Here is a 22,776-nt window from a genome sequence, read left to right as displayed (position 1 = left end):
AAGGGTTTTGAGATTTGCAGTTCTGTTTTTATTTACATTTTAAACGCTGTCCATTTATTGGACTTGGGGTTGTATATTCTTAGGCTGTGTTCACACTCGTAAAAGAACACGTTGAAGAGCCTGTTTAAGTGCCAAAACATGCTGGTTTGCAAGAAGTATAGTCGGAGCCACCAAGTCAATAACCATTCACATAACAGACACTTTTACCTCCCGTGGGGAAAAATGAACTGTTCTTACTGCAGTCAGCCAGCTTTTTCTCACAAAGAAGAAGTAGACCTTAATCTACCAGCCTCCAGTGATTTAAAAATAATTTTACCTGGCAGAACACAGAAGTTGTTCATTTGCTGCTGCCTTGTTTGGACAGTTATTTTGTGGTATTTTATAATGGGTGATTTTTGACCCCAAACGAATGCAATAAAATCTAAAAGTCCCACAAAGCAAACAAGCAACCCCCATTTTCTGAGGGGTGAAAATGTCAACTTTTGGTTGTAGTCTGATGCTGAAATCAGCAATTTTTTTTTAACATGCTTCCACAAGCCAATAAACTATCAAGTTAGAGCTCTTATTCATTGATGGGCAACGGTATCTCTCTCGCAAAAGAACTTTGAAAACAAGTTTGAGGCACAGAGGTACTTGCATAAACCTTTACTAAGAAAAGATGAACGTATCAGTATAAATTATATAATCCAATTCTGTATCCTATTTGAAAATAATGATACAATTTAAAGCATTGAGCAGTATTGGCCTAGAACTCCGTAGGAAATTGCTGGTAGCAAATTGTTTGACTTTTGGAGTGATGATGATTGTTTTTACATATTGAAAGGGTTTAATATTCTTGGTAAGCATGCCGACCTAATCCGCTTCAGTCTGGTAGGAGTATCCACAGAAAAACAAACGGTTAAGTCACAATTAAAGACAGTGTAGAAAACACTGGTCACTGGTTTTTAGCTTGATGGGACACCTGTACCTCACAGACATATTGCACAGAAAATAGTTGCATTGAATAGAACAGCTTTTTATTTATTTTGCCACTTTGCAAAAAATAAATGTTTAGACTCTTATGCCAGTAAAACCGTTTTAGCATCAGCAACATAATATTCCATGCTCGCACTCTGGACATGGGCATAAACCTCATGACCAGATTTGAAGAATTCACAAATAATAATAATAATAATCTGACTTTCAATGAATAAATAACAGTAAATAAAAAAAACAAACCCTGCTATACTAGCAGGAAGTTGTTGTAAAGCGATTTATGTTTAGTTGAGAGAGGGCCCTCAGTGTTCAACCAGCTGTCTTGTCCCTCATACCTGCCCTGAGTCCCAGATGAAGGGCACTGAAGCATGGCAGGCAGTGCACACAGTCACATAAGACGTACCCACCAGTTAACACGTGCACTGTTTTGTATGTGTGAGCACATGTGCCTCCAAGTCAGGAGTTTGCGGTCACAGCAGGTTTCTGTTGGCTAACAAGGCTAAAATGGCTTCATTAATGCATTATTAATGCAATATCATTCAGCTGACCCGCATGTCCGAATACCCTCCCACAGAGCTTTCATGTGTGTATAATTAGGTTTGACAGCTGGTTATAACACACAAAGGTTCATTTACAGAGGTGATGCCATTCTTTGGAGTTACCAAAAGCTGCTGATGCAGTAAGTAATATTTCAGAGCTTTACCTTCACATCCTTTCTTTTGTTTCGGGTTTATTTTCTCTGCCCTCATGTCAGTGTTGGGACCTCCTCAGTCTAAACCAGTTTCCATACCGTATGCCAAAGCACACACTGTCACCCGAGTTACAGCTGAGCCTGAAGGAAAATAAAACCCACCTTGTAACACACAGGGAAAAGGCATTTCTGCTGCTTTTTGTAGGAGTAGCAGAAAACTGTGTTCATTCTTTGAATCAGCACAGACTACCAGAAGCTACTGGCTCAAAAATGTGTTTACTGGTTTCTTGCAGCAGCCAAATGAGAGCTGTGCCTAAATCAGAAAAACTTCTGGGCTTGATGTCTGACATGTGCTCTCAGTGACAGTTGGTCCTGTTTGTTCAGTGGAGGAGGAAGGAGGAAAAAAATGTAGGAAGAGAGAGGTTAGACTTACACACTCGAAGCGGGAACCCTCCTGTGCTAAAGATGGTTTGTAGATGTTGAGAGACTTTGCAGTGATTTCATCTGTGTTCACTTTCATCTCTTTCATATATGACACAAAAACACAAAATTTACCTGTTGCCTAATTCAGGCTAAGATGTAGTGTTTTGCCACACAAAGAAAAATTGCACAAGCTGAGGACAGCTACAGAGGTCACAAATAACAGGTCTGCATTATGTGTTTACTTTCTGGGAGACATAACAAGAATCACAAGAACCTGGAATGTGTGCTGTGTCTGTGATATAATGAGAGCTGAGAGGTAGAGCTGTGCTGGTCATGATGTAAAGCTGTGCTACTGCTGTGTTTAAGTACCTCATGGTGTCTTAGCATGCATATTAAAGGAGCTCAGAGTCATGTGATGTGCTCAAATATTGTGGTTCTGGTTAGGATTATAGCAAAACTAACCAAACTATGTTTGTCAAGGTTCAAGTATTAGGGGGATTACTTAAGGGAACAGTGTAGGGGGGGGGGCAGCTTGGGAGAGATGATTGTGCAAAAGTTTTGGATTATATTGGAGAGAGAATAGTAGATGCTAAAATCTCCTGTGGAACTGAAGTGTATTTGTGGCAGGGGCTTCTTGTGCAAAGGCATATTGATGCTTTATTAAATAAATTCATGAATGATATGTGTACATCATGACAATAACAGAGTAATAATCAGCAACACCCTCTCCACTCAGTTCATTATTCTGTTGATGGATTCCAACTCTGTCCTCTCAAATTGTGAGAAGGACTGCAGACTTTGTGTCGCTCTGTAGCCTCAGTAAGCCAGTCCGTGCTCACTGCAGAGTCTGCTTGGAGTGGTCTGTTTATTTCACAGTGGACTTGTAGAGAAGAACAAAACCTACACTCTATCTGCAGTACACAGCTGGAGAGCTTTGTCCAAACATAGCTCAAAAGACTCTGCAGAGTAGCTGACATCAATGATCACTCAAAATAACATTGTAGACGAGCTAAATAAAACTTTGACAGTATTGCTGATAGATTAAAAGTAAGATTTTTGTTTAAACCTCTTTATTTGTATCATCCACTAATATACTTCCAACTGTGTTATCAGCATTAAACAAAAATACAGACACGCTGAAAGTCTAAGAAGGCTGCGAACATTTGGCCCTTTAGCACACATACTGTAATTTTACATTCGGTGTGATATCAGAATTGAACACCATCTTTAGATAAGTGGTCGTATGAATTTGCACTGAGAAAGAACTGGACCTAGGGTGGATCCCCAAGGCTTGCCAGGCTCAGTTGCAGCAAACTGCTGAAAACTTTGTAAAGTGCACGGCAATTTCTGTTAGATGGATAGAAGTCAAACTGTTTCCTGCCTTAAGGCTTTCTCTTCTTAGTGGCAGGCCCGTGGTTGATGGAGACGGACATGAAAGCCTGCTGATATACTGCTGTTATACATGAGGTTTCCTCCCCCTGCTGTATTCAGCTAATGCTCTATAAGTGTTTCTATAGAGCTACATGACTAGAAACAAGGATTACTCATTAACTTTATGGTTAAATATCATCCCACTTTGCTCCTTATGTGCTTTCTGTCTCTCAGATCCTTCTGTTCTTCACACTGTCTCTCTGATGGCTGTGTGCAAAATACAGGTTTATTTAATTAACCTCTATTTAGCGAGGCAGGTCTATTAAGAAGAAATTTATACTTCCAAGTCAGGTGGAGGTGCAAAACGTTTGCATTTCTCTTCTTCAGTGAGCTGGTGCTGCATTGATTCATTTAAATGTACTGTGTGTCTCAACACTTAACAGGATAGAAGTGGTGATTCATGTATCTGTCGTGTAAAGTGAAACAGAAAAAGCAGTTGCTAAATGGCTGAATTGTAAACAAAGAATTACAGGGCTGCACCTTAGTGTAGGAATGACCTTTGGCAACTGATAATTCATTCTTTGTTGGATCACTGTTGATCAAACAAACTCAGATCCACCTTTTATATGTGTTTGAGTTTCATTTAAGATGAATGTCCCAGGCGAGCATATATTGGCATAAATTCAGTATTTTGACAAGGGTTGAGACCAAGTTTATCATTTAAATGTGTTTCCTTAATAAGCAGGAGAGTGGCCATGAATTTCTTTTTAAATCATTTGAATAGTCAATGTTTAAAAAAAACAAACAAACAAACAAAAAAAAAAACTGGGAGAGTTTTTACCTTCACAGGTGGGATGTAACACTTCCACCAGAAGGTGGTGATTAGTGTACCTAATAAGCCCCAATCAACAATAAGAAAAGAAAGTGAATTTGCTCTCACTACCAGGCCTCGGGAAACCTCACGTACACACAGGAAAAACATGGAGGACCAAATACTGCTGCAAAAGTTTAGAAATTCATTCAGAAGATTACTCAACGTTCAAAGCACCTGGTAAAGCTAGCTCATTCCAGGTCTGCCACTATTATGTGTTATCAGATCCTGGAGTCTGTTAGTCTGACACTTAATTCTTTACAAACCTATAAAGACTTCTAGGCTCTAACAAGTTACTACTCCATTAAAACTGTTAATTGGACAAACACACACAGAGCTACCTTGCTTTGCTGCCCTGGGGGATGAGTATGAATTTGTGTCTTAAGATCTACATAGCCGTTAGTTAAAACATTAGCATTTACCATTCAGATCAACCGATTTTCACATTTGATTTAGTGATGGGCCTTGTCACATGAAGCTGGTTGTGTTTACTTTAGTGCATCCAGTTCTTCCAGCATCTGGCTTAAATGCCAATTTAATTTGTTTACACTGTAGCCGATTCATACCTGACTACACACACACACACACACACCTGTATAACTACAAGCTGTGTTGTATGTGCAGCATGCTCACATGCTTGTGCTCTGTGGCTGCATGTGCAGTCAGATGAGTCTGATACATTCTGATGGTGGCCCCAGTGTAAATGAGAATAGATTAGCTCCATTTATTTCATTCAATTAGTCTGTGTTGTTTCTGTGTTTAACACGCTTTCGTCTGAATGGTAATAACGGGCACCTGAGAGAGGAAGTGCTTGTGTGGGTTGGAAGAATGAGAAACCCTGATCACACTCTTGCCACACTGCTACCCAAACAATGGTGGATATTGATTAGATGAACATTGAAGATGAAAGTTGACTTGAAATGCACAGACAAAAAGGAGGCAGGATACTTTGCCAGAACTGCTTGTCAGACGGTACCTTTAAAACCACCCTGCTCTCACATATATTTCCATATCAGATCAGAGGAGAATTGGGGGTCTATTCAACCACACATCCACACCGGACTCACATTGTGTTAAACCAGATATGAAGAGTAGACTGCTTAAATCCAAAGAACATAAATATTCAAGAACTCCTGCTCTTTGGACTTTTGTTCTATTTCTACTTCATAGAGGAAGTTTATAATGACTGGGTTCTGTTTAACCACATCCCCAAAAATGTGCATTTTATAGGGTAAATTGTTTTCTTCTACAAAATGTCATTATGTTTTTAACAGAAAGGGTCAATACAATTGATAGTATCAAGGATGTTATGGATGTATAGATAAATGTCATTCTACATTAGGGATAATACTGCTCATTAGGGCATGTGTCACTTTGATTTCACATATTAAAACAAATACAACTTTTTATAAATACATATGTTTCTGTTTTGATTTCTCTGTTCTTCTAATGGTTGTTTTATTTATCATTTGACAAAAGGGGCCATCAAAGAAACTATGTATAAATCTATAATGATTATCTCCTCGCCATGCTGTTGAGTACGGCTTTCGTGAATCACCTTGAATTCCAGTACTTGGAAACGCCTTTATATATGCACGTTCATAAACACTCTAATTTTCCCACTGGACATCACCCTGCACCCGTTGACCTGTTGTAGCCCTTGGCTGTGGTGTAGTTTAAATTTAAGTTGAAATATTTATAACGGTGGAAGATGAGATGCAGTTTATGGTACACGTGGTTGTCAGGCACAGGCAATGAATATTACATCTTTAGATTTCAGCGTGTGTCTGTTTTATTCAGCTGGCTTTATATTGGGAAGATGTTTAGCAGTCAGCTGCTGAATGTGGCTGCACCCACAGACATTGGAAGAAAACTCATGAAAAGAAACAAGATGGATGAGAAAGAGATGAAGGTAAAGTGATAATGTGGAGGTTAGGAGGCTTTTAATATTTGGAGGAGCAGCAATGTGGAGGGTCTTAACGGCTGCAGCCACATTTAGCATGGGGTGTTATGGCTGTGTTGACATATTGTCTGACAGATGGGTGACACATGCTCAGTGTCCCAGCCCCATTGTAACTACAAGGGGGACTTGGTATCAGAGGCACAGAGCAAGACTTGCTGAAGGGAGCCTGGTGGAAAACCACATTGTCTTACTTCAAGCTGCCACAATCTCACAGCACAGTGCACAATTAGCACCTTAGTTACCCCTTTATCTGGCTTCCTGCTCAGTGTCTCTGCTCACAGGTAAAATGCCACTTCAAAATCAGTAAATCCTCAAAAGCCAACAAGTGTGCACTGGCAGCATGTTTCCTGTTTTCTGTCTTTGTGCTTTATATGTAACAATCGCTGAACCACAAAATAATACTACTCTGGAAAGTCCAAACTCTGGTGTCATATTTGCATCAGTCTCGTCTGTCTCCTTTCAAGATGGTCAGCCTCGAGTTTGAGTAGTAGGTGGCATGATTCGGCTGTCCCACTCAGGATGATAAATGGATTATCAGGAACCTCTATTCTCTTCCTACCTAAAAGCCACGTGATGTGTACTGAACCACACGTACATCAGCACTCCACGCACCGTGGGCTCTCTGACTCTTTTGTGTCACTCCCACTGCTGCCCTTGTGTGGTGTCTCAGCTCTTATTTGTTCCCTTTTTCTCTGTCTGTCAGTAGCTTAAATGGAGCTGTCATTACTCATCCCTTCCATACAAGTGCTCATATAACTCCTTGGAAAAGTGGAAAAGAACGGCACCACTGTCATTTTTTTTGGCCTTCTCTGCCCTACCATCTGGAGCACGATGGGTATGCCCTGTGAGCGGGTGTGGTGAGGAAATATGCTCCAAAATATCTCTCATCTAAATCTGTCAGCTAAAAGCGCACATGCACAGCAGCATGAATGTGACAAACACTCAATGACCGTGTTCACCTTCCCCAGGACTAGTGTGCTCTTCATTGTGAGGAGCCGGTAGTGTTAAATCACTGCTTATTTGTTCATTTTGTCCATCCATTATGGATGTGTTTGTGCTTACAGGGCGATCGTGGCTCAAGAGTTGGGAGTTCGCCTTGTAATCGGAAGGTTGCCGGTTTGGACAGTCTCGGTCATTGTGTCCTTGGGCAAGACACTTCACCCGTTGCCTACTGGTGGCCTCAGAGGACCCGGTGGCGCCAGTGTCCGGCAGCCTCGCCTCTGTCAGTGCGCCCCAGGGTGGCTGTGGCTACAATGTAGCTTGCCATCACCAGAGTGTGAATGTGTGTGTGAATGGGTGGATGACTGGATGTGTAAAGCGCTTTGGGGTCCTGTTTTAGTAAAGCGCTATACAAATACAGGCCATTTACCATTACCATTACAGAGGAAATGGACTGCTAGAGATGTAGCTGTATTCTCATTCACACACATTCTCAAATATTTGCCCTCTCTTCCAGCCTCTGACTATACCTCCTAGTTGTTTGCTGCTGGGGCTGGTTGAGCGGGAGTGATGAGAGACTCAGTTGAGATCAGGTAAACTCTGGAAGAATGAGTCATTGATGGGAGGAGGAGTGGGGAGGAGGACGCCTGTGTGAGGCATGATTACACCAGCTTGTTCTCTGGTCAAGGACAGCAGTGTTGCAGCTGCCTTTAAATCACCTGCTGAGATGAGAGAGGGAGTGTTAGCTAGTGTTATCATCATGGATTTTAAGGAATACTGCCATTATAACTATAAGATTAAGATTATGAAACAATACAATTGCTATAATATAAATCTAATCAGTGGTGTAAAGTATAATTGGGCCACACCTTGGCACCATGGGACAGGGTGAGCATGCAAACGCTGCTCAGCCAGGGTTCAAACCAAGAAACTTCTTGCTCTAATACTTCTTTCTAGTCCACAGAGTTCGTGTGAAGGATGCATATGCGTGTTTTTTTTTTTTTTAGACCCCCTTCAGTGCATCTTTCTTCCTCGACAACAACAGTTTTAGCAAACTTTAATGTGAACAGCTGAACACTACAGTACAAACTTCCAGGAAACAGCAGGCCAAGCTAAGCACTAATACTGGCTCTTGCTGTGCTTAGTGCAACTTTACAGAGGGAACTGACTGCTGTGTTTTAGTTAAAACAGGAAACAAAAACCCCAAAAAGCTGAAATGCTGTTGTTGAATGAAGTCTTCAGATCCATTTCCCAGCTCCAACGTGTTCTCAGTTTTGCATCTCTGGTCTGAAACTACCCAAAAACTGAGCCTGCAATTTAGAAATTATTTTATTTTCCTTCCACCAAGTGGATGCAGCTGGAACTGCTATTTATAGACAATGTGCAATGACTGCACACATGTGGTAGGCTGCTTTATTTTGTTGCCTCTTCCCATCATGTGCAACAACAGAAAAAGTGATGGGTTTAGCTATACTGGGAGAGTGCCTGCTCATAGACTGTGTAACCCAGGAGCTAACATTTCCAGATGTTCCCTGCAGACGTCACATGCAGGCAGGACAGAGCTAAGGATACACTCACTGAATGGGCAGCTTTCTGAGAACCGCTCATTTAAGAATAAGTGAGTGACTGAAGTGATTTGTCATGGGAAATGGCAGAAAAAACTAAAATGCAAATATCTCCAGCTGTCTTTGTGAGAAGCAGTTTAAGATTTGGACCATTAGATTATGGAACTATATAAAAGTTTGTGCTCACACTGGTGCTGCCAATATATAATCTGGTATTATCTGTGTTTGTAAGCTAATATTAACTGCTTACAAATTTAAATTAGGCACAATGGGCACTGCTTCCCCCCCCATGGATTTCCCGAAAAAGCTCTGAACTCACCTCTGCCAAAGCATCTGACCGAGCGGTGCTCCTGGCTTGTTGTGCGAGTGTGTTCCTGGCACATGCTCAGCTGGTGTCAGGTAAACATACTGAGGACTGGCATTTGAACTGAGAGGAGCACATGCTGTTTAAACACTTTGCTACTTTACAAGCCCTCTGTTTGGTAAACAAACATCGCACATTCCTGAGTCCGCTGTCACACACATGCACATGCATACACATACACACATGCACATTCTCACTTACATGCTCACAAACTCCATATGGTTGGCCAGACAGTAAGGCAGGGTTTTTGCTCATCTCTCAGTAGCGCCTTTTCTGCCATATGTGTGTGTGTGTGTGTGTTTGCTAAAGCACTGGAGGAGGAAGAAGTGTGTGCTTGTGCAGGCTGATGTCTGTGGCTTGGGTTTGGCCCCAGTCATGCCGCACTGTGTGATAGTGTTTATACACATTGAGCCAATATATGTAATTGTATCTAAATAGCACTCAGCTATATTCTCATTTCTGCATAAAACAGTTGACGCCTTAGGCCCTAAACTTACAGGAAGGCCCACGCTTCTGTGTAGACTGTGACCTTCAAGGTTCTGTGAAATTATGCACTTTGAAATACTGTTGAGAAAAACATTCTCACATCCTCACATTTGCACATTCATACAGTTTCAGTGCATGACATTACTTAACACAAATTAAGAAAAGACCTGCAGGGGGGGCATTCAGTTTTTCATCTCTTTTCTGTCTTTCTGGTTTCCCCTTTCTCATCCCACTGTTTAAAAAAAAAAAAAAAAAAAAAAAAGCAATAGTAAATGATGCAATGATGATGTAGATGCTGAAATTAAAGGAAGGTCTTCTGCTGCTGTTGATAAAATGGAAAAGATGCAGATGTCTGTGTAGCCAGAGATAACAGTGGGGTTGTCTTTAAATGCTGCAGTAACTCAGTGAGTACAGGAATAATAACCAAGTGGCTTGGATGGCAAGGAGTTGATGAGGAAATCAGTGATTCATGTATCACAAACTGCACAAATATCCTATGTCTCTGAGATTTGTTGTCATGTTTGCTGCAGACAGTAGCAGTCTTCATTTCACCTGGCACTTTCAGGCAACCTGCAACTTGCCGTCCTGTCCCACCTGTCAAAACTCCTTAAGTGTCTGGGATTGGTCTGTGGCAGATGAGCTGACATCTATCTGTCACGGTCTCCCTCACACTAACACACTGGAGATATTGTTAACTCTACACTGGGCGCCTGTGACACTTGGAAGTGCTCTTGCAGGTCACAGAGATTTTATTAACGCTTTGGAAATATGGGTTTGAATTAAAGGGTCCTTTGCTGATCTAGCAGCTTGGCATGAGTTGGGTTAGACTCAGCTTCCTTCTTTTTTGTTCAAATCAGACTCAGTCACCTTATGGAGGGAAATGTAAGTTCATTAGCTCTCATTAACTTTAACAAGACCCGCCTTCAGGATCCTGAGATCATGTGCTCCATTCTGGCAAAAACTGGCCTAAATAGTCTCTTTAAACATCTGTTCGTTCCCCTCTTCCACTTGCTCATCAGCACTACTCCATTAAACTTCAGGGGTTTTTCAAAAAATGTCAAACAGAATTACCCAGAGTCCAACCAAAATGTTTTAGCCACAGTTACGTAACACAGAGGAAAATTAAGGCAGCAAATCCTCAGGTTTGATGAGCTGCAGCCAGAGAACGAGGTGCATTTTTCTTGATTAGTGACTCAATTAACTGAGTAATTTTAAGACGTACAACAACCACTGCACTAACTGAGTAATGGCCTGTTCATTTGAAAATAAAGAGGAAAAATCACTGCATTCATTATGTTGTTTCCCTATTTAGTGTTTCTGTTGTCAGGCAACTGAACCAGCATAAAACACTTAATTTAATCATGGCATGTTAATACCTCTTAATCGCACTGAAGGGCAATTGTTGCTCTGGGACACACATTACTGTTTGGGGATTGCCAAGCAGCAACTTTAGGAGCTGGAAAGTTAAACCAGCTCTGAATTGATAAATACAGTTAGCCAGATTAACCAGGCTAGACTGGCTTTAGCCGAAGCTTGGCACCCCACCTTGTTCAAATATGTTTAGTTCTTGCTAAAAAACAAACAAACAAATGGGGGGCAAATGTCATCAGTGTTTTTGTTTTTCCACCCTGTTGGGTATTTTTGAACAGCTCTGATTATACATGTAGAAACTGCTGGCTTACTGCGGACCTACATGCATTTTGATTTTGCGTGGATAAAGTCTGTGCGGTGGACTGTGAGAAGAAAATCGACCAACTCTTAGTATTAATATTTGTCTTTATGTGGTCACTTGGCTGTGTGAAGTATGTATGTGAAAGACTCGGCACTATTGTCCCTGCTGAGCGTCGACACCACAGGGTGTAAACTGCTCTCTTTCACTAAAGTAGCCACAGAGAAGAAGCAGAGTGCTTGGGTTTGTGTGCATGTGTAATCATGTGAGTGTAAGTTGGTGTCACCCTGCGTTATGCAAGGCGTATGTGGTCTGTGTGTGTTTGAGGGGGTGTATGTTCATATATGTGGGCTAATCTTAGCTTTAGCTTTGGATTAAGAGTAATAAGCACATGGCGAGTCCCCCTGGACATGGCTGAGGAGCTACAACAAGCCATACACCAAGAGGCAGACCTCCGTAGCATGAAAATTTCACCTAAACATTTAAAGGCATCCAAATAATTAAGGAGTCGTACATACGAGCATTCAGTCACCAGACCTCAATGTGAATTGTTAGCTATTTTGGATGGGCATGTTGGCAACAGTCTTTGGTAATCGCCACCATAATTAAAACGTAAAATGATGATGATCCAATAAGGTTCCAGAAACTTTTTTTCAAAAGCACTTTCCAGCCCTAACTTATAAAGACACTCTGTGTTGTTTTTTCCTTTTTAATTAGCTAGCAGTTGTGTGTCAATCTTTAAAACATCACTGCACTTGTATTTAATTTAAGAAAATTTAAAATAACCCATTAGATCTCCAGCAGTGAGACTTTCTGCCTTTAGCAAGCTTGCAGAGTGAAAAAAGTCATGCACTGCACCCTTTTCTGCTGAATTTGCTGCGATCAGGTGGGTGTCATGTGTTCTGTGTCTTGCACTCTCTATCCACCATCACATAAGCTGAATCAAGAGTGTACCTGAATAAAAGCTAGTATTTCCAGTAGTCAGATTGAGTCAGAAACTGACTGGCAGGCTGTGTGCTACAGGTGAGAAAAGGACAACTTTTTACCCTGTCCAGTTCTCCTAAAATTATGAAAATGCCTGGGAATGTCTTAATGTTATACATATTAGAAAAAGATTGCTTACAGGTTTTCTACTCATTTTTCTGGCTGCAAAGTTGTAATCCATCTAGAAAAGGGGCTGTTGTGTCCACATCAAAGTGCTTATGAAGAAATAAAATTAATATTGAACAGAAGTGGGTTCAGCTCTTTGGTGCGGGCCTCCACGACAGTCTCAGTTTCTTATGTACTTTCTTAGGGAAATATTATTTGTCCACCCAAATAGGCCTTTCTTCATTTTACTTGCTGTTTATTACCAAACATTTAAATTTGCTAAATGATGAAATAAATGCTACACATGCTAATGTATTGATATAATTAAAAAATAATTGTACTCAAACTGATGTAAAGTGTATTAAAATGGGTTTGAACAGGGGGGGAAAAAAAAAGCGTGCACGTTGCACTAGTATATAGTATATTTAAAAAGAACAAAAAGTCAAATGAATATATAGAAAATACAACACAAGAGCACATAATGTTTAGTATTGGCAAACCTTCCAGGCACCTTTTAATGGCATCAGTTGGAGAATCAGCACCACCAGGTCACAGTACTGTGTAGAACTGCACTGTTACTTGCCAAATTCCTCAAAATCCTGCTTTTTGATAAATATTTGAAAATTAGGATACCGCTGCTTTAATTGCAAAACATAAATAAAGATGAGAGATGCCCAGAAATGTTGATATACACATCTTTCTGGTCATCCTTTTAAATCTGGCCTGTAATTGTCACAGTTGCACATATTAGTTCAGGCTTGTTGTGGTGGTGTGTGCCTGAACGGTATAATTTTCTAAACCGCATTGCTACTGTTATTAAGCTATTTTCTGAAAAACCTCAGAGCACTTATTGAGCCCCGCTGCTGTTATGGAGCACCATTTTTGATTAATGACAAACGGAAACAAAAGCTCCATCCACAGTAATAAATTGCAGCTTCAAGTGGGAGGAATCCACGCTAATGTCTGACCATACGTCTGTGCAGGCAGTGAAAACGGGAGACAAAGCCGCTGATAATTATTCATTTCAAGTGAGCGGTGAGAGACGAGCGGTGACATTTAGCAGGAAACGCTTTAGAAAAACAAAGAAAAGGCAGATGGCAGGCTTGCACTCGCAGCCAGTAACAAATGGAGCTTTTGCCAGAACTGCAGAATGCAAAGTGGACTGTCCAAGGTAGGAAGTGCCAAAGAAATGATGTCACCACAGACTGATAAAAATCAGAAAAAAATTTAAATGTTCCTCGACCATCCACAAGGATTTTAAGTAAAAGTATAAAAATTTTAAATTTATAAACCTTTAGAAAAGAACACATTGGTATAAAACAGAACATTTGAAAGTCAGGCATATTTAAAAATGTGAAGAAATGAAATAATAAAAGCAAAGAAATGCAATGCATTAGCAAAGTATTTACACCCCTTCAATTTTTACATTTTCCATGTTGCAGCCTGTTTCTAAATTAATTAAATATTTAAATGTTGTTCCATTCCTTGCTGAAAACCTGTCAGTTAGGTGCTGTTTTGCACACTTCAGACAGGAATATTGTGTCTTTTATGGATGAGCATTTTCTGCCCATGATGTTGTAGAGCTGCAGTAATGTTGACTATGGAAGTTTCTCCCATCTTCAGTGTCCCTGGAGCTCAGCCTGAACGGCCATTGAACTGTTGATCATTTCTCTTACTGAGGCCCTCTGGATGGCTAGATGGATGAATGCATTTATTTTCTCGATTTATGTCATATCATGTTTCTGTAATGTTTTCTATTAAATATATAACCTTCAGAGGAAACCTGTTATTTTTATTTCCAATATTTTTATTTTTTGTGAACTCCACCAGAGTAGCAGTAAAAAAAATAATGCTTATTTACCCTTTTTGCTGACATCATACCGACAAACGATGTTTGGAGCAGTCTGAAGCGTAAGGATTAGTTGTGAACGCACTGCCTTGTTTAATGTGAGCAGCACCAACCTCATCTGTCTGTCAGTCTGCCTGTCTATAACACAGTGGGAGTAACTGATGAGAAACTGAACCTCGTTACAGTTTCATCATCAACACTGAGCAGCTTCTCTTGTCATCACCATCTAATCCTTTGACCCTGCCATAGCTTGAAGGAGTGCATGGGCTTTGGGTTGTACTGAAGCTTTCACACTCCTGCAGATGGTGAAACAAGAACAACGGTAAAGGTCAGAACTTTTCTTTTCACTCATAGGTCCTGCTAGGGTGGTCAGAGGCCGAGGCACTTCGGTCTGTTTATAGTGCAGAGAAGCTTGTTCGTTGAGACGGGGGCTGTAACTACAATGCACTAAGGATCAGAGATGGCCTTTACAAGCACACAGGAACTTATTGTGGTCCAGAGAAAGGCTTTGCTCATAGCTTTCTGCTGAGTGTCGAGTTCCTCACCTCTGATGAATACACACACAGACACGCACCCATTTTCTCTCGGACTGCGCTCTCAGACAATTGACCATGTTACATAGATTTTGTGTATTCTGTGTGGAGTGCTGATTGGGCCCGGGCTCTGGAGAAGCATCACTGGCAAGTAGATCAATGCCCACTTGCACAAGAAATCAGATATGTCCCTGTGCCGTGTGGCTCTGCCTTTGACTGTGGGAGGAGAGCATAGAATGTGTGAAATGTACATGTTGAGGTCAGGTTGTATGTCAGGAAGAAGATTTAACACTGAGCGGAATGAAAACAGCATGATAAGTGAGTGTACAAGAAGGTGGAGTTAAGAGGGAATACCGTAAAGATGCAAAACAAGGTCACTGTGTTGCACTCAGTCCAGTGGTGCAGCGCTGGTGTTTTGATGAGATGGTGGGTGCTGACCATTTGTCCCCTGATAAGGAAACAGACCACAGAGGAAGCTGTTGGATATAGGCAAGCACTGCAGATGTAAAAGGGTTGATTGATCTTCAGGGTTAAACTGCATTTCTTTTTAAGTTACTGGGCCTCAAAAGACATTCTCTTACCTCTTTTCGTGTAATTTTACTTTGACTGCTTTTCTTTTTTCCCTTGTTGTTCACCTTGAAGACTACTAAACGTTTTGGTAAGAAAGAACAGAATGGCTACTTTCAGGTTTGTCTGAGAACTTGGAACAAACTAGCACAGTGGTTTTCACAGCCTGTGGCAGGCCTGCTAAGTCCTGGAGAACTTGTAGAGTTGGCAGAAAACTGTGCTCAGGAAAGGCTGATGCTGAGTATAATGATATTGTGGATGACTCAAGTCAGTGCTGGAAATGTAGCCAGAACCTTCATTTTCATGATATACTGAAGCCATTATTTAGGTTATTGCCCAGTGTAGGTTTCGGACTCTTGTATTAAAGCTCAAGTGAGTCAGTTGTAGTACCACATCTCTTCTATTCTCCTACACTGACTCGCATTGAGAATATTTGAATGAACAAACAGGCTTTTATAGTTAGGACTGCAACATTTATGTGGTTCACAGTAATGCAAGGGGAAACAAGGTCAGAGGATGTGGTTTAATGGGAACTTGATCAGACGTCCAACCATTTTTCCAGATGTGTTGTGGTTTGGTGTTTGCACATACCAACACATATGAAAATGTGACTTATTATAGGCCCGTTACAGTTTATTAAAAATATGTGGTGTTTATGCTGGCTTAGAACTTAAGCAATTAAAGCAAGGAAAAATAATTTAATTTAAAATTATGGAACAGTTGAGACAACAATTGCATTGCAATTTATTTTAAAAGTGTGCTATGTGCAGATGCAGTTAATGTGAAATTCCAAGCTGATGGAAAAATAGTTTTCCCAAAGCCAATGCTGATGAACGTATTGACATTTGTCTTTTTTTTCTTTGTCTTTTATTAACAGCTAACTGTAAGCATAGACTAAAATTTTTTAGCTGTAATTATTGGTTTAAATGAATGATAAAAAATGTTGTAAGAACATAGATATATATTTAATGTGAACAAATTATTGTAACTACAGGCTAAAATGTAGCTGAGTGACTGTGTTCCATGGCTAACTGTAATTAAAGGTGACTAAGATTTATTAGCTAATATGTGGTTCTGTGTTAAAAAATGATTTTAAAATTATAGTCCAAGGTTTTTCCTTTTTCTTTTTTTTAAACTTGTACTAATAGCTTGCTGGAAGTGTTAGCTAATATACCTTAAGCACTAATACATAAAATTATAACACTGCGCTCTATGCTTACCATTTCTTTGTACAAATGAATAATTGCAACTGAGCTAATAAGATACTGACTATATTGCTATATCAACACACTCTAGCAGGCCTAACACACAGAGACAGACATCCATTTACATCTACTGTCAATTTAAAATAACCAGTTAACTCTATTTGCATGTCTTCGCACTGTTGGAGTAACCAGAGGAAATCTATGCAGGGCTTAGGGCTGTGCGATATGACCAAAATCTCATATCCCGATATAAGAATTCTATCGTCCCGATAACGTCATGTAGCTGGAGTCGAGTGTTTTAACCGATGCATGAAACGATACATTTTTAGACATAAGTTGTAACGGCCGCCGTTTTCTTTGAGTATTTATTACACAGCGTGCTGCGGGGAAAAGCCTGTTCTAAGGTCTAAGGTTTATTTTTTAGCACCTGACGGCTCTTTTTTTACTTCTCATCCGTAAATAATCTGCTCTTTTTCTTGTGATTCAGTTTATTTTGAAAAGTCTCAACAGGTTCTTGAGCTTTATTGTGAACATAAACAAGCGGACACGCTATGGTGTTACCGTCGTTGTTGCTAACCTCAATGCATAAAAACAGGCGCTTGGTTATATTAAATATAAGAGAAAGAGAGAACTTTAAGAAATTAATATAGCCACTACAGTGACCATCAAAATAATGAAAAAATATTGCCGTAAACAGTTTATTTTGCGACACCACGAAACAAACAATAGCGTAAAATGAAACGATAGACGTTTTTATATCGTCATCTGATATATATCGTTATATCAAACAGCCCTAGCAGGGCTTCTTGTTATGAGGCAAAAGTGCTAACCAATACTTTCGTTTTTAATTCTTTATTAAAAAAAAAACAAAAAAACACTTAATTTAAAAGATTTCTCGAATTTCTTGACTCCTGTGTACCAGTAGGCCGATATTGGCTTATAAAGATGTTCAGGCAATGTATTGGAACGTCTTTCCCACTGTTGGGCTAAAACAAAACCTACGTATTGCATCTCTTTTTTTTTTTAAGTGCTGCAGCTGCAAATAGTCTTCAGTACTAACAACCATCAATTTTCTTTGATATCATACAGGCACAGATGGAGAGTAACAGTGTCATATATGTGATTATTTATTTATTTATTTATTTATTTATTTATTTATTTATTTTTCCCATTGAGGCTCAGACAGTGTGTGAACAGGAACCTATGGAAAACACATCACCAGTTTTGACTTGCACGTAAACATCGGTGTAGAATAGCGTATAGTGTGACATCTGTTTGCATTGCTGCTCTTTCCTGGTTCAGAGAGTGCTCTTCCTGTTATTCACAGCACAGAATGATGAGATCAATTTTCCCCAAGATGAGCTTGTTTGTGTTATCATGTCTGCTCTAGATTACCATACATCTCTGTCCCTCTTCCTTCAACGGTTTTTCAGTTTTCAGCATTGACTGCGATGAAACATAATGATTCCTCGGTGCTTCTTTAACATCCAATGCTGCCATGCTTTCTTTTCATTAGTTTCAATTTATTTTTCTACCTCATCCACCTTTTCTTCTTCCCTTTTGCTCCTCTTTTCTCCATCCTTTGTTCCTTTCCTAATTTGCTCAACCCTTCCTTTACTCTGCCTCTACAATGTGAGGCCACAGTATGCATGTTTATCTTTTGCCACCTTTCATTCTTCTTGCTTTGTTCTCGTTCGGCCCTAACACGTCTCCTTGCTTTCTCTTTTAGGCAGTGCACTAAATTAGGTTCAGGACATCGGCAGTCACATAGAACAGTGATTACTGACCAGTGAAATGATCCTCATGGCCCAGTGAATCTCTCACACACACACACACACACACACACACACACACACACACACACACACACACACACACACACACACACACACACACACATTTGTGCACAGACACAGAAATCTCCGGCAGCTCAGGGGAAGTTTGGGAGCAGTGTTATGTAAGGAGGCTTACAAATGAAGTGTGTGTGAAATTTGAGGAGACAGGGAGGAAATCTCCTTCCCCTGACTCATGTGAGCCCTGAAAGACAGGACTGCGAGACGCTGTGAAATGTTTGTTTATGTGTGGGAGGAGGATTAATGGTGCACGTGTGCTCATTTACATGTCTCTTGATTTATATAAACACACTGAATCGTATGCTTGCTTGGGTTTTTTTTTCTTTCTTGCGTGCCCAGTTTTAGATCAGTGGGGCCATTAATTTTTATAGACTGCAGAGGATATGGCAGAGCCAATATGCTGACCGCTGTGCAGATTCACTTCAAATAGGACTCAAAGTGCACACGGACGCTGTTTTCTCTCTTCGCGCTCAACCCTATCTGTCTTGATCCTGATTAATAGTTTGGAGAAATAAGATTGAACCTTTAATCAGCGAAAAGACAAATTCATAGGTTGTTTTGTCAGTCGAAATTCTGCAGCTTTTCTGTTGCACTTCACTCCCCCTTTCATCATTTAAATGCACCGCAGTGTTAATCAAAAGTTCGATTGATTTCATCGATCGCTCCGTGCCGACACTCTGCAGTGGGAGCCATGTTTTGGAGTTGAGCTCGGCATGGGGGAGGGTGCCAGAGTTTCCACTCCTTATTTCTGAGGACCTTGTGGTCACTTGAGGGCATCTGAGCAGCAGGCTGATGGCTGTGGTTGGGTTCCCAGTAGAGGAGCTCCAGGCTCCTGGGTCTGGCTTAGTGTAATAAAACCTTTAGAATGTATTTCTGCTCTGCATACAAGGCCGGGCAGCGGTCTGCTGTTTTAACGCTGTTTTGGTGCCATGTGCAGCACCACCCTAAATATGAACCTGATCGAGCAGTGACCACAGGAGCCCTGCATCATGAAAAATAAAGTTGGAGAAAGTGTTGGATTTTTTTTTGTTTTATTAACTCACTCTTCATTGTGATTAGACTATGACAGCTTTATAGCACTCTCGAGCTGTTTATTATTGGCATAATTTACTTTTTCCCTGCTCTGCTTTTGATGCAAAACTATTCTGCACTGGGAATGCTCCCAAATTAAATCAAATGAAAAACACAAAGCAGATAATCAGGCCTTCTGTCTAAGATTTCACAGCACTTTGTTAATGACGTTGGATCAGCAATTGATTTAAAAAATAAGATTAGTTTTAGTTCTTTGCTGTAACGGGGTCTTTAAATTCTTAAATAGCACTTACTATTTAAGAATTTAAAGCCCCCGTTATAGTGCTGATATTCTGATTTAGTTTTAATTAGTCAAATAAATGAGGGCACGGTGAAGACAGAATTTTATCTCATGCCTCTGGTTTGTTTGTGCCAGTGCTGTCTGGATAAAGAACACTTAACCATAAATTCCTCTGCTTCCTGTAATTAAGATGCCTCTTCGTCAGCTGAGAGTTTTCCAATTTGTTCTACTAAAGAGGGTAAATATTTAACTAATGACATTTCTTGTTTTTTTCCACTCCAGTCTGCCACACAAGAATAATTTCTGAAATCTTGAGCTCAAAACCATTTCACTAAAACGTTGGTGGAATATGTCATCAGCATCAGGGGATTTTTTTAAAATAATAACTATATTGGAATATTTGGTCCAGTAAAATGTGAAAAGACTAGAGGAGTTTACAATTTATATCCCATTCCTATGTACAGGAGGCAACGAGAGGTCTTAAACATCCATGAGTGTGAAACAGTGTTGCATTCGGTTCGAGGGCTAACAAGTTACCAATTCAAAAGTACTTTTAATAGTTATAGAATTGTGTTTATATATATATATATATATATATATATATATATATATATATATATATATATATATATATATATATATATATATATATTTATATTTATTTTAGAGAACCGGCTCTTTTTAGTAAGCCGAGCTGAAAGAGCTGGTTCTTTCAGCTCCCAACCGGCTCTTCAGGTTTTTTTGTTGCTTTAATTAATTTATTATCAACAACAATATAAAATTATGAAAAAAAGGAATTACTAATGTAAAAAAGACGTAATTTTATTTATGGTAAATGGTAAAATGTAGTTTTATTTATATATGTTTATATATAAATATATACAGTAGCCACTAGAGACAAAACGCATAGAAACTCCAAAACACATTGCTAGATCACTTAAATTACACAATTGAAAGCATATGTGTATTATATATTCAAATAATTAAAAAAAAAAAGTTCATTTACCTGTTACTACCACACACCAAATCCGGTCATTGGTACTTCCTGGCTTGGGTAGCCACTACGTGTTTTGGAGTTTTTACGTTTTTTGGAGTTTTTACGTGCTTCGGGGTTTGTATGTGTTTTGGAGTTTGTACGTGCTTTGTCTCTAGGGGCAACCATAAATATACTTTTATTTATTTACTCCACATAAAATGTAATAAATAAATTATATAATACAAAAGCCAACTATTTACATTTTCAGCTTTTTCCTTCTAAACAAATTTAAAGTGAAACAACACAAAACACTGCAAACCACAACACAATAAAATATAAATTAAAATATGAAAACAAAAAGAAGATGCACATTCTCTGTCATATGGACCTGCATGAATAAACTTTCTGAATCCTTTATCATCCGCAACTGAAAATAGTTGTGGATGATTACTATACCTTTCTAATGTGACGTTGTTGTCCCTGGCTCTCTGTCTCTGTCTTTTCCTCCGCTCTGTTCCTGTGCTACTGCGAGTGAAACTACCGCCACTCACCCCTTTGAAGCTTGGGGAGGGAAAACAATCTGTCATTTCATTTCAAGTCTTATTTGCAGATGGCTTAAAAAAATGAATCTGTATGCTCATTGTGAGTGGGAAATCATTAGCAAATGAGCATACCCTTGATATTCCTCATGTCTGATACCTAAATTACAAAAATTTACAAGGTGCGCTTGATGTATCATCTGAAATGAGCATTTTCCCATAGAATTTTATAGCACCTGATGGATTTTTGTGCGTCACCCCAAACCTTTTTTGGACTGTGTACGGCATCTGAGAGAGAGATCTCCAAACCACAGATAGTAGGAAGCTCCATGCTGTTGTTGTTGTGGGCAGCTCTCAGATTCTGTACCTGTGATGGATGTAGATCCTGGTTAAAAGGTTACATCATGTTATGCTATCGTGTAAATACCTGTTCCGGTCCCCTCTCTGACCTGTAATCCATCACTGCGCTACAAGTAGAACCAAAACACCCCAAGGCAGGAAACTCGCTTTCAGATTGTGTTTGTGCATATTTTCAGGGAGAGCCCATGTAAGTACAGTTGTGTCAGTGTGCAGTGTGGTTTTGATCCCAGCACATTATGAGAAGGAAGAGTTTGTTCAGGGATCCTGGCTGTGTGGGCACAAACAAACCACAGACATATGCTTGTGGGGCTGTGAAGCCTTCTGTGGATGCTGCAGGATGTGATCATAAACATGTTCCTGACCTGAGGAGCTTGCCCTTTAATGCTTTCTTAATGGGCCCCTTCTGATCTCACAATGGCCTTGAAGCTCATCAATGATTTACCAGTGGGGATGATGGTATAGGACTAATGGTGCATCCTCCCCATTAATGATGCAACACATGCACAAGAAGATCATGACATCAGGCAGTGGTTGGGATTTTTTTTTTTCTTTCTTTTTTAAATTTTTTTTTCTGGGGACATCTGGAGATTTTCAGTAATTTTCACCTCATGGAAATGTGTAGCTCTTTGGTTCTCTTTTATTTATTTTTTAAAGCAATAATTTATAACAAAGTCAGGTTTCACCTTTAAGTTCTCTTAAGTTCTGTTGTTTCTCCCCTGAAATGCTGCCAGTAGGACACATGTCTGCTTTAATATTTGTCATAATCCTTGCTATGTTATCTTCAATGGCTTATAAGCCATTGAAGATAAAGAAACTCCTCTGTGGAGTTTTCCCCCCACAGAGGAAAACTCTGAAATCAAATGAGCTTTTGCAGTTGTGAATAGGTCCACATAGTGAAAAGGTGTGTAATTCTCTTCATAAACCTGTTTTGGTGGTTTTGTAGTACCTATAACCTATAACAAAGTAAATAATGAATCAAAATGGAAGTGAGGTTTTTAAAAAAAAAAAAAAAAAAAAAAACTAACAGCAAGAATAAATAATTAATAATAAATATGGAGTTTTGCACCTTGTGCATGTTGATTGCTAAAATAGTAGTGACTGGAAACTGGAAAGAATGAGCTTACCTTGCTCTCCTGATCAACAGAAGTCTCAGCTTGAAAAGCTTAGGAGACTGTG

The 22,776-nt window shown here is 39.7% G+C and overlaps 1 protein-coding gene and 1 long non-coding RNA gene across 18 annotated transcripts in view; one reads left to right on the top strand and one right to left on the bottom strand.

The window, feature by feature from the left end:
* caska (calcium/calmodulin-dependent serine protein kinase a) overlaps positions 1–22,776 on the top strand; it is a 156,882-nt gene that overhangs the window by 6,917 nt on the left and 127,189 nt on the right. The gene's annotated exons all lie outside the window — the stretch shown is intronic.
* LOC146500250 (uncharacterized) lies at positions 16,890–19,559 on the bottom strand. The gene is made up of 2 exons (XR_014869752.1): positions 19,354–19,559; positions 16,890–19,289 (listed from the first exon to the last, which is right to left on the bottom strand). It is a non-coding gene; the product is annotated as an uncharacterized LOC146500250 (long non-coding RNA).

This window comes from Neolamprologus multifasciatus, chromosome 16, assembly GCF_963576455.1.
Source record: "Neolamprologus multifasciatus chromosome 16, fNeoMul1.2, whole genome shotgun sequence".
Classification (NCBI taxonomy): Eukaryota; Metazoa; Chordata; class Actinopteri; order Cichliformes; family Cichlidae; genus Neolamprologus; species Neolamprologus multifasciatus.
Note: the sequence above shows the minus strand (reverse complement) of the source record. Positions and strands in the feature narration are given on the sequence as shown.